The 11,362-nt window shown below is 37.5% G+C and overlaps 1 protein-coding gene across 1 annotated transcript in view; it reads left to right on the top strand.

The window, feature by feature from the left end:
- The first annotated feature begins 227 nt into the window (after window positions 1–227).
- CUNH1orf146 (chromosome unknown C1orf146 homolog) overlaps window positions 228–11,362 on the top strand; it is a 35,221-nt gene continuing 24,086 nt past the window's right edge. Inside the window, exon 1 of the mRNA XM_035018039.1 lies at window positions 228–355. The gene's annotated coding sequence lies outside the window, so the exon portion shown is untranslated. The remainder of the gene's footprint in view (window positions 356–11,362) is intronic.

Here is an 11,362-nt window from a genome sequence, read left to right as displayed (position 1 = left end):
GATTTCATATTGTCAATAACAGTAAAAGAATTGAGCCTGCATTTTAGAAAGTTGTGAAGAGTCACCTCCAGGCGACTAAGTCAAACGCAAAAAACAAGCTAACCCCTCCACTTTTTCCTAACCACTTAGCAAGCAGTTGGTGAAAACCTTGCAATCTAAAGAGTAGGAAAGGCGGGGCCATCGTTAGCGAGGTCTGCGCCTGCGCGGAAGCTCAGCCGGTGGAGCGCGCGCACCGCGGCTGGAGTAGCCACGAACGCGCCTGGGCCTCTGTGCCCCGCCCCCCGTGCTTCCGGCGACTTGGGGGAACGTTCTGGAAGTTTGGGAGGCGACGTGGCCCCAGGGACCCGCTGATCTGGTAGGTGTGTTTGCGGCTACCGAGGACCTGGTTCTTAACGTTTTTCTTGCTTCCTTCTCCTGCGGCTGTGTTTTTTCCTCAGACTTGCCGGGGTGCAGTCTTCACCTCAGAGCTTTGGCGGAGTGAGAGAGGATCCGCCCCACTCTTTTCTTCCTTCGAGAGTTGTGTGGAAAGGGGTTTCCTCATTTTTCCATGTAGGGTTGTAGAAGTGTTTCTTTTTCAGAAGCCCTGTCGTCGTGCAGCCTGCGAATTTATATTTTATTTACGTTAGCTGTTGTTTGTAACCTGTTCCCCCCAACTGCCCCGGGGTGGGTGGGGGGGAGAATCTCAAGAATGGACGCGGCCATGAAGATCACTTGTCAGTTGAGGTGACTGAGCGGGAACGCGATCTACGGGAGGTTTTTGTGCAGGGTTGAACCGATTTGAATTTGAAAACTTGAGAAAAACAAACAAAACCCTAATAGCTGAGAATACTAGGGCCTTGGCATCAGCAAAGACTTAAGACGCCTTGAGTCCAATGGGCGCCTGGGTGGCTCAGTTGGTTAAGCGACTGCCTTCGGCTCGGGTCATGATCCTGGAGTCCCAGGATCGAGTCCCGCATCGGGCTCCCTGCTCGGCAGGGAGTCTGCTTCTCCCTCTGACCCTCTTCCCTCTCGTGCTCCCTGTCTCTCATTCTCTCTCTCTTTCAAATAAATAAATAAAATCTTTAAAAAAAAAAAAAAAAAAAAGACGCCTTGAGTCCGAGCCTTTTAGTTTCCGACGAGGAAGCAGGCCAACTGGAAGTGCGGTGATTTGCCCAGAGTCGCGGAGCTGTGGACTGGATGAGCCGCGGGCCTGGCTGCTAGTCCAGGAGCGTTTCCCCAGACGTTCCGGGGGCGACCTTGCCGCCTCAGCCGTAGTTTTTGATTCATTTCTAGTCGTTAATTGTACACCCTTGGGGATCTAATGATCGCAGTTCCTTTCGCACTTGCAATTGCACAAAATTACTAAACCTCATAGCTTCAGTTAAATTAGTTTAAATTGTTCGTAAAACCTACATATGAGACTATATATTATGTGAGTATATTATCAGGAGGGTGGTCATTAGCTAAACAGTAAATTAAATTGTATGGGAGGGGAAATAAAAGTTACAGCCCTTTCCCTAGCCAGGTAGCCATTTACTCATTCAAAAACAAATGTGTGGTTTTGGTTTTTTTTTTAAAGATTTTTAAAAAATTTATTAGAGAGCATGAGCAGGGGGGAGGGGCAGAGGGAGAGGGAGAAGCAGGCTCCCTGCTGACAGGATCCCAGGACCCTGCGATCATGACCTGAGCCGAAGGCAGACACGTAACCAACTGAGCTACCCAGGCAACCCCAAAACAAGTGTTTTTTGAGTGTCTACTGCGTGCAAGGTGCTGGAGATACAGTATTAAGTAAAACAGAAGGTGTTCCCTGCTCTCATAGAGCTCGTTGTCATTCATTCATTCATGCAATAAATGAGGAAATTATAGAACATTTGGTTTCAGACCAGCAGGAAGAACTTTCTAATTATTAGAGTTGTTCAGGAGTAGAATGAAACTGCCTTAGGACTTACTAACCGTAACTAAATGTGACTTTCATCTTGATTAGTTGGTTTCTCAATTTTGCTTCAACCTAATTTTGTATTAAATAACATGACAAATATAAACTTGATGTTAAGATGCTTATGATTTAGGGGAAATGAAACCTGTTTATAAATCATTTTGTTGGGCAAAATATGGTAGGTGCTCAGCAGAGCTGGTGTGAGGTGGAAGGAAGGAGAGGTCTCATTTAAGTTGGAGGGGATCAGGGATAGTTTCTTGCAGGAGATAGGCTTTTTAATGGACCTTGAAGGAGAGGCAGGATTTTTTTTTTTAATAGACATTATTTTTTAGAATAGTTTTAGATTTACAGAAAAATTGAGGTCCACAGTATTCCTACATACTGTTTAGTTTCCCCATTACTGACATTTTGTATTATATGGTACATTTGTCACAATTAATGAACCATTATTATTATATTATTATTAACTAAACTTCATAGTTTATTCTGATTTCCTTAGTTGTTTACTTAATGTCCTTTTTTTTCTATTCCAGGATTCCAGTCAGTATAGCACGTTACATTTAATTACAATGTTTCCTTAGGTTCCTCCTGGCTGTGACAGTTTCTCACACCTTCTTTGTTTTTGATGACTTCGATGGCTTTGAGGAGTGCTGGTCAAGTATTTTATAGGATGCCCTACTATTGGAATTGGTGTGTTTCTCATGGTAGGACTAGGATTATGGATTATTGAGAGGAAGGTTACATTGTATCAGTGGTACATACTGTCCACGTGATTGATGACTATTAATGACTCTTGCCACCTGGCTGAGGTAGTACCAATCATGTTTCTCCAGTGTCTCTTGGAGGCAGTGTCAGGAGATTTGTCTCTTCTCCCCCATTTATTAATTTACTCAATCCTTTATATCAGTATGGATGTGTGGATATTTGTTTTATACTTTGAATTATATTATTTTACTTAGTTTGCTACTCACATTGTTCCAGCTTTGGCTGTAGGAGTCTCTTTCAGTTGATTACTCTTTTTGTCATATTCATCTCAATGTAAGTTTTTCCTTTGTTTTTGTTTTTAATCACCTCCTTCCTTTCTGTCACTACAGAATACTCTAGGCTCAGCTTGTATATTTATTGTCCCAGTCCTAGAATAAGCCATTTCTCCAAAGAGCCCTGCTTCTTTTTATTGGAGAATGGTACTAGAAACCAAAGTCTGACTGGTAGGTGTGATTGTTGCTGAGAAAGTATCATTTCTTTTAGGCCCCTCTCAGATAACAGAGCAAAGAAATACATACTTGTGTGTACTAATCCATGTATGACCACACATCTATGAGTATTTCTATATATATTCATTTGTATTTCTGTTAAGCTGATAGTGATTTCATACTGATGTTGCCAACTCTAATCCATTACCACATGAATCATTCTAGCCTTGAAAGATAGATTAAAGATTTAAGCAAAAGTATGAGGAATAAAGTTTAAAAATGCTGTTATGAACATTCTTGTACAAATCTTTTAATACACGTTGTATGCATTTCTTTTCAGTATAAACTTAGGAGTTTGATTGCTGGTTGTGTATCTTCAACTTTGGTAGATACTTCCTGTCAAGAACTCTGAAAAGTCTGAGATTTTATCCTACTTGCAAGCTAACAAGTTGGCCTGATATTGTTTATTTGATTCTGGCAGAAGATACTTGATGCCTGGACCAGACACAGGATTTAAAAGAAAATTATGGCAAAAGTAGTAGCCAAAGATTTAGGTTCCTAATGGTTTCCTTGGCTTCCAAATCCACAAGAGGTAGACGTGTTGGAATAACACAAGTGGACTTAGACACACAGGTAACTGGTTACGTTAACAGAGAGGAACACTTAATAATGAGTGGTGATAAGCCTGCTCAATGCATTTCTCAGTGTTGCTCATTGCAAATGAAAAATGACCTGGGTAAAGAGTCAGGGCCTGATATTCTTGGCATTTTCAGAAAAAAACATGCAGGGACACTGAGGGCCCATCAAAGATTACCCCAACAATCCCTAATTATCTTCCAAAATGGTTATATTAGTTTACATTTCAGCTACCCATGTGTAAGAGTCCTTGTGCTTCATATCCTAACCAGTTTTTTTTTTAAACTCTTAATTTTTATCACTTAAAATGCAGCCATTCTTAACTGGATTCTATAAGAGAATTAAACCTATAGAACATGATTTGAGTGATTCTTTTTTCATTTCTTCCAAGAATGGTACAAATCTAGTACCATTTTAGATGTATAGGAGAGAACCAAGATCATGATATACCATGAATGCCTTAGGGAGGGCTTGGAAAATTATGGCCCCGGAGTCAAATCTGGCCCTCCACCTTTGGAGTTAAGAATAATTCTTTATAGGAGTGCCTGGGTGGCTCAGTTGGTTAAGCAGCCAACCCTTGATTTCAGCTCCAGGTCATGATCTCAGGTTCCTGGGATCGAGACCTGCATTGGGCTCTGTGGGGAGTTTGCTTAAGGATTGTCTCTCTCCCTCTCCCTCCACTTGTGCTCTCTTTCTCTCTTTCTCAAATAAATAAATCTTTAAAAAAAAAAAAAAGAATAATTCTTTATAGTTTTAAGTGATTGGAAAAATATTTGTGATGCATGAATATTAATGTGAAATTCGTATCTTCGTATCCTTAAATGTAATTTTAAGAAACCCAAACACATTAATTTGTTTACTTTTTGTCTGTTACTGGCTGCTTTCATGCTATAGTGGCAGAGTTGAGTCATTGCAAGAGACTGTGTGGCCCACAAAACCTAAAGTAGTTACTGTCTGGCCCTTTACAGAAAACACAAATAAATGGAAGATATTCTTTGTCCATGGATTGGATGACTTAACTATTCTTAAGATGTCCATACTACCCAAAGGTGTACGTGACTGTTGGTGCCATCCTCTCTCAGCCAGAATTTCCTGAAATGTAAAATTACGTATTCTCTTTTCCTTTTCACATTGGTTGTTCAAAACCCAGCCAAAAATGAAATTTAGTGCTCAGTTGCTTGTGTTCTCTTTTGAGCTTTCCACACACTAATATATATATTTAAATATATTTATACACCATTCTCATTCCATTTCCTTTTTTATAGATTTTATTTATTTGAGAGGGACAGAAGGAGAGAGAGAAAGCACAGAGGGAGAGTGAGAGGGAGAAGCAGACTCCCTGCTCAGCAGAGAACCCAATGTGGGACTTGATCCCAGGACCCTGAGATTATGACCTGAGCTGAAGGCAGACGCTTAACTGACTAAGCCACCCAAGTGCCCTCTCATTCCATTTCTAACTGATCTTTTGTGTTAGTATGTCTCCACTCTGTGCAGCCTTTAATTTTACTACCAAGTTGAAATCCTTTCAGCTTTCTGTCTCCCGTCTTGTCTCCCTAAGGAGTCTGTGTTGGAAGGAGAAGCCTGGGATATGGATTCCTTGGTTACCCAGTTAAATAACATAATGTTTATTAAATATCTACTGTGGGACTAGTATGGAAGGAGACCAAAAATTGAAATATAGTCCGAGAATTCTTCGTGGAAATGTTGAGGCATAATCTAAACTACAAAGTAACCATAGGATTTGAGCATTCTAAGAGGAGTAGAAATAACAGACATCAAATTCTGTTACTTATAAAACAAGGGCCAGCTCTCCTTTTACTACATTGACCACAAGCATTCTCTTTTTAAAAAATAAAAATTATACATTTAGAAATAACAATTTTAGGTGTATCATGTCTCTTGTTTAATAGTAGTAATTAACATTTATTGAAGCTTACTGTTTGCAAAGTGCATTTCAGTAATGACTACTTCACATATGTGCTCTACTCCTTTAAGTGCTTTATGCACAATAATACATTAATTCTCTTTTTTAAAAAAAAGATTTATTTATTGAGAGAGAGACACACAGAGCATGAGTGGGGGGAGGGGCAGAGAGAGAGGGGGGAGAGAGAATCCTTAAGCAGCTCCCTGCTGGGTGTGCAGAGCCCCACATGGAACTCCATCCAAGGACCCCGAGATCATGACCTGAGCTGAAATCAAGAGTTGGATGCTTAACAGACTGAGCCACCCAGGCACTCCCATTATCCACATTTTACAGATGAGGAACTGCAGTATGGAGAAGTTAAGTGATTTGCTCAAGATCAAATAATTTACAACTAGTAGATAGCAGAACCAAGGATTCAAATCAGGGAGCCTGTCTAGAGGCCACACACTTATTAAACAGTACACCATATTGCTACTTCATGATGTGATTTAATCCTCACAGAAGTGTTATGAAAGTAGGACTGTTACTTGCATTTTACAAACAAGACCGCTGAAGTTTAGAGAGGTAAAAATGACTTGCCCAAGTGCATATAACTAGTAGATGAAGGGACCAGGATTTGAATCTAGGTACTCCAACCATAGAATTTTGCTCTTAATTATTGTTATATTGCTCTAAAGATGACTACACAGTCTTTTAAAGAATAACCTTTAATACCACATACTTTAGTCTTTTAAAAATCTAAAAACTCTTGGTCCCATTTATTCTAGGTTTTGATTTAATATTTGAGAATTCCCAGTATCTGTACCTCCCAAAGCCATGCTGGGTAGATTGCCAAGCCAGATAAACATTGTGCTCTTCCGAGTTTGTCTCAATTCTCAGTCCAGAAAGGCTTCCTGGGGCTTCCTTTCTTCCTTTAAGAACTCACTTTAGTGCTACCCTCTTTTTCTCTCCATGTGCATAGAAACTTATTATCAATATATCCTCACCTTGGTGATTTCTGTGCTTTAAGAAAATGAAAAATAGTTGCTTCTTACAAAAATGTAGGAGAACTCTGTTTGATAATTCGAACTCTTCTGTTGCATACTATTTATTGTAAAAGATGTTACCATCTGAGCAGGGAGCCTGATGTGGGACTTGATCCCGGGACTCTAGGATCATGACCCGAGCCAAAGGCAGTTGCTTAACAAACTGAGCCACCCAGGCACCCCTGAAATCCTGCATTTCTATACACCAATAATGAAGCAGTAGAAAGAAATTAAGAAAACAATCCCATTTACAATTACACCAAAAATAATAAGATACCTAGGAATAAAACTAACCAAGGAGGTGAAAGACCTGTACTCTGAAAACTATAAAACACCGATGAAAGAAATTAAAGACAACACAAAGAAATGGAAAAACATTCCATGCTTATGGACTAGAAGAACAAATATTGTTAACTCTTTTTAAAATGTTTGGTGGAATTAATCTGTGAAGCTCTCTAGTCCCAGACTTTTGTTCACTGGGAATTTTTTGATTACTGATTCAACTTGATATTCTGCTGTTTTGGGATGACATATTCTGTATATATCTGTTAGGTCCATTGGTCTAATTTGTTGTTCAGAGTCACTGTTTCTTTGTTGATTTTGTGTCTGGTTGATCTATCCATTGATGTAAGTAGGGTGTTAAAGTCCCCTATTATTGTATTACTGCCAGTTTCTCCCTATATGTCTGTTAATATTTGCTTTATGTATTTAGGTGTTATTGTATTGGGTGCCTAGATATTTATAATTATATTCTCCTATTGGACTGATTCCTTTATCAGTATGTAATGCTTTCGTTTGTCTCTTGTTACAGTCTTCATTTTAAAGTCTGGGTTTTTGTTTTGTTTTGTTTTGTTTTTGCTTTTGATTGCATATGTTTTTCCATCCCTTTACTCTCAGTCTGTAGGGTCTGTATGGTCTCAGTCTGTCTTTAGGTCTGAAGTGAGTCTCTTGTAGGCAGCATTATAGATGGGTCTTGTATTTTTATCCATTCAGTCACCCTTTGTCAACAGCCATCACCATGGAGGCAAGACCCTCCTACAGTAAAAAGATTACAACTCACTGAAAGCTCAGATTATGATTAGCATTTTTAGCAAGAAAGTATTTTTAAAGTAAGGTAGGTACATTGGTATTTTTTTAGATATAATGCTATTGTGCATCTAGCAGACTATACAATATAGTATATATAACTTTTATATGCACCAGGAAGCCAAAAAATTCATTTAACTTACGTTATTGTGATATTTTATTGTGGTGGGTCCAGAACCAAATTCACACTTTCTCTGTGGTATGCCTGTATTTAGATTTCTCTTATTTCTATTTTTTCATTAATGGTAATTTTTGTCTTTCTAGGAAAGTGTCCATTTTATATAGGTCATCAAATCTGTTGACACAAAGTTGTTTATAGTATTTCTTTATAATCTTAACTTCTGAAAGGTTGGCAGTGATATTCCTTCTTACATTCCAGATTTGGTAGTTTATATCCCCTCCCTCCTTCTCTCTGTTTCTCTCTGTTAGTTTAGCTCAATGTCAGTTTTGTTGATCTTTTCAAAGGCCCAACTTTTTATTTCATTAATTTTCTCTGTTGTTTTTCTGTGTTCTGTTTTACTGATTTCTGCTTTAATCTTTCTAATTGCTTTGGGTTTAATTTTTCTAGTTTTTTAAAATGGAGTAAGGTGCTAATTTGAGACCTTTTTAAATTTAGTCTTTTAAAGTTATAAATTTCCCTCTAATACTGCTTTAGCTATATCCCATAAATTTTGATATATTTTATTTTTATTTTCATTCGTTCAAAATATTGTCTGATTTCCATTGTGATTAGTTTTTTGACTCATTTATTTCTTGTGTGTGTTTAATTTCTTTACATGAAGGCATTTGTTTTTATTTATATTGATTTCTAATTTAATTCTATTGTGGTTAGAGGACATACTTTATATGACTGTTGTTTCATGTATTTTGGGTCTCTGTTAGATGGAAATACATTTTAGTTGTTATATATCCCTAACATATTGAGTCTTTTATCATTGTAAAGCATTTCTCCTTGTCTCTAGTGATGTTTCTTAATGTCTATTTTGTTTTTTATTAATATAGTCACTCCAGCTCTCTCATGGTTACTGTTTGCATGGTGTATCTTTTTTCTATTTTATGATTTTCATTCTGTTTATATCTTTGAAACTAAGACAGCATGTAGTGGATTTTGCTTTGGCTGGAACATTTTATCTGTTCACATTTAATGTAATTATTTAATATGGCTGGATTTATGCCTGCTATTTAAATTTTTTTAAGAGATATAATCCACATAAGACCAAAATAACCATTTTAAAGTGAATTAAAATGAATTTTTAAAGTGAATTGGAGTGAATTTTAATCTCAGTGATTTTTAGCATATTCTATGCTGTACAACCATCACCACCATTAAATCTACCATTTTGTTATTTGTTCTTTATATGTCTTTGTTGTTGTTCCTCTGTTCCTTTTTTACTACCATTTTTGTAATATATGAATATTTTTTAGTTTACCACTTTAATTTCTCTGTTGATTTTTCTTTTACTCTTTTTTAGTTATTTTCTTAGTGCTTTCTCTTGGGATTATAATACACATCTTATTATTTCAGATTAATACTTCTACTTGGCACTATAAAATGGATTCTCCTACTGAGGGATCTTAGAAGTTAAATGTATAAGATGTTGCTTACAACCAAAATAATTTCTTTTCTTACTAGAAGCCTAGTGTTAATATTGTCAGCATATCTTATCACTGTTATAGGAACATAATTCATTGACCAGCTACTTTAGTAAACACCACTGTGCTAAGTGTTAAGGGAATATAGTAAGGAGGTGAATTCATATCGCAAACAAGTAAAGGGAAGTCTTCTAATGATATTATTTAGGGAAAGATAATTATTATTTAGGGAAAGATAATTGTGGGATAATATTTGAGAAGGTTTTGTAGATTGAGATAAGAAGTTTGCATTTGCAGAGATAAGAGGGAGTATTTTAGTGAGAAACCTGAGAGAATTTTGGAAGAGTTTAGAATAAGGATGGTATATATAAGTGATGGCAATGGAAATTAAAAAGGAATTAATCAAAATACCACAGGCTTCTTGTCTAAAATAGCAGATTGACCCCATCTGTTTATCTTTTCTTCTCCAAACATTTGAAATGATAGTAAAGATTTTTTTTTAATTAACAAACACAAAGAAGGAGTAAAATAGCAAGTGAGAAATTTAAATGAGTATGAGGAAACTGGAAGACAGAGAGGAATGGTAATCAATTTGGTTATAAAAGAAAGTTATCCAAGTGCCTACAGAGGGAGAAATTAATGAGAAGAGAGGAGTTTTGCCTCATGGACAAGAGGCTGAGTACTGGACTTGGAAGCATCAGGTATTGGTGCACATCAAGAGCAGAGTGTGGAAGGAGAAAAGATTTTTGAAAGTTCATATGCAAATCTGTTAGAACTTCCTTGGGTTCTCTTCTCTATTCTGAACATTCAGGGAAATTCACCCTACAGTTCTCCGATGGAGAAGGCTGGAGGTTTGTTTCTGGAGACATTCATCTGGGAAGATGGCTTTGGGAATACCGGGCACATCTCTTACCTTATAAGAGATGTCTTCTGTAACGATCCAACATTACATAACAATAGCCTCCAGCACTTATTCCCCATGTACTGTAATTTATTTTTCTTCATGGCACACATTGCTACCTTCTATCACTCTCTCATCACCCATATTTGTCTTTTTTTTTGGAATCATCTCACTAGAATGGAAGCTTCATGAGGGTGGAGATTTGTTTTGTTCACTGTTGTGTCCATAGTCCCTATAATATCAAATACGTAAGTATTTTTTATTAACAAATACATAAGTAAGAAAAGACAATTAAGGATCACTAGACATTTGAGGAAACCTTCCAACATGAAAACTAGATTAAATGAAAAAAGAGATCTGTAGAAAACTGAGGCAATGTGGACAACGGAAGAAAACTTTAAAAAAATGTAATTAGTTACCTCAGAGAGATGAGAGATCTTGAATTCATAAAACAAAGAGATGCCATGAAGAAGAATGATCAGAGAATAAGAAAGTGCTCCTAGTAACAAAAATATACATATGTGGTAGTTTAAAATTTTAAAAATAAAACTCTCGGCTTCTGGTTTCTAGTCTAGCATGTAATGGAATTAGGAACAAGTAAAAAGCTGAACAAACTGAAAAATCAACAACTCAAATCTGTCAGAGAAGTGAGGTCACGTGGCAAACTTCTGCACCCAAAATTGTAGAGACAGAGGGATTGATACGAAGAATCACTTATGGAGCAGAAACCAATAAGCAGAAACCTCTGCAGGTACAGTACTGGGATGGGATGGGAAAACCTAAAGTGTAAGTGAAGAATTGCTGGAGGCACTGTGTCAATAAGTAGGGGGACCCACTAATTAGGGGGCCCTGTCTTAGTGTGAACTGCCAAAGCAAAATCCCGTGGACTGAGTGGCTTATACAATGGCCATTTATTTTCTCATAGTTCTGGAGGCTGGAAGTCCCAAGATGAGGGTGCCATCCTGGGTGGTTTCTGGCAAGAACTTTCTTCCTAGCTTGCAGACAGTGGGCCACCTTTTTGCTGTAGCATCTCTTCTTTTAAGGGCACTGATCCCATCATGAAGGCCGCACTCTCTTGACCTCACCTCA

This window comes from Mirounga leonina, unplaced genomic scaffold (genome assembly GCF_011800145.1).
Source record: "Mirounga leonina isolate KUSES-001 unplaced genomic scaffold, KU_Mleo_1.0 Mir_173, whole genome shotgun sequence".
Classification (NCBI taxonomy): Eukaryota; Metazoa; Chordata; class Mammalia; order Carnivora; family Phocidae; genus Mirounga; species Mirounga leonina.
This window is presented reverse-complemented; position numbering and strand designations above follow the sequence as displayed.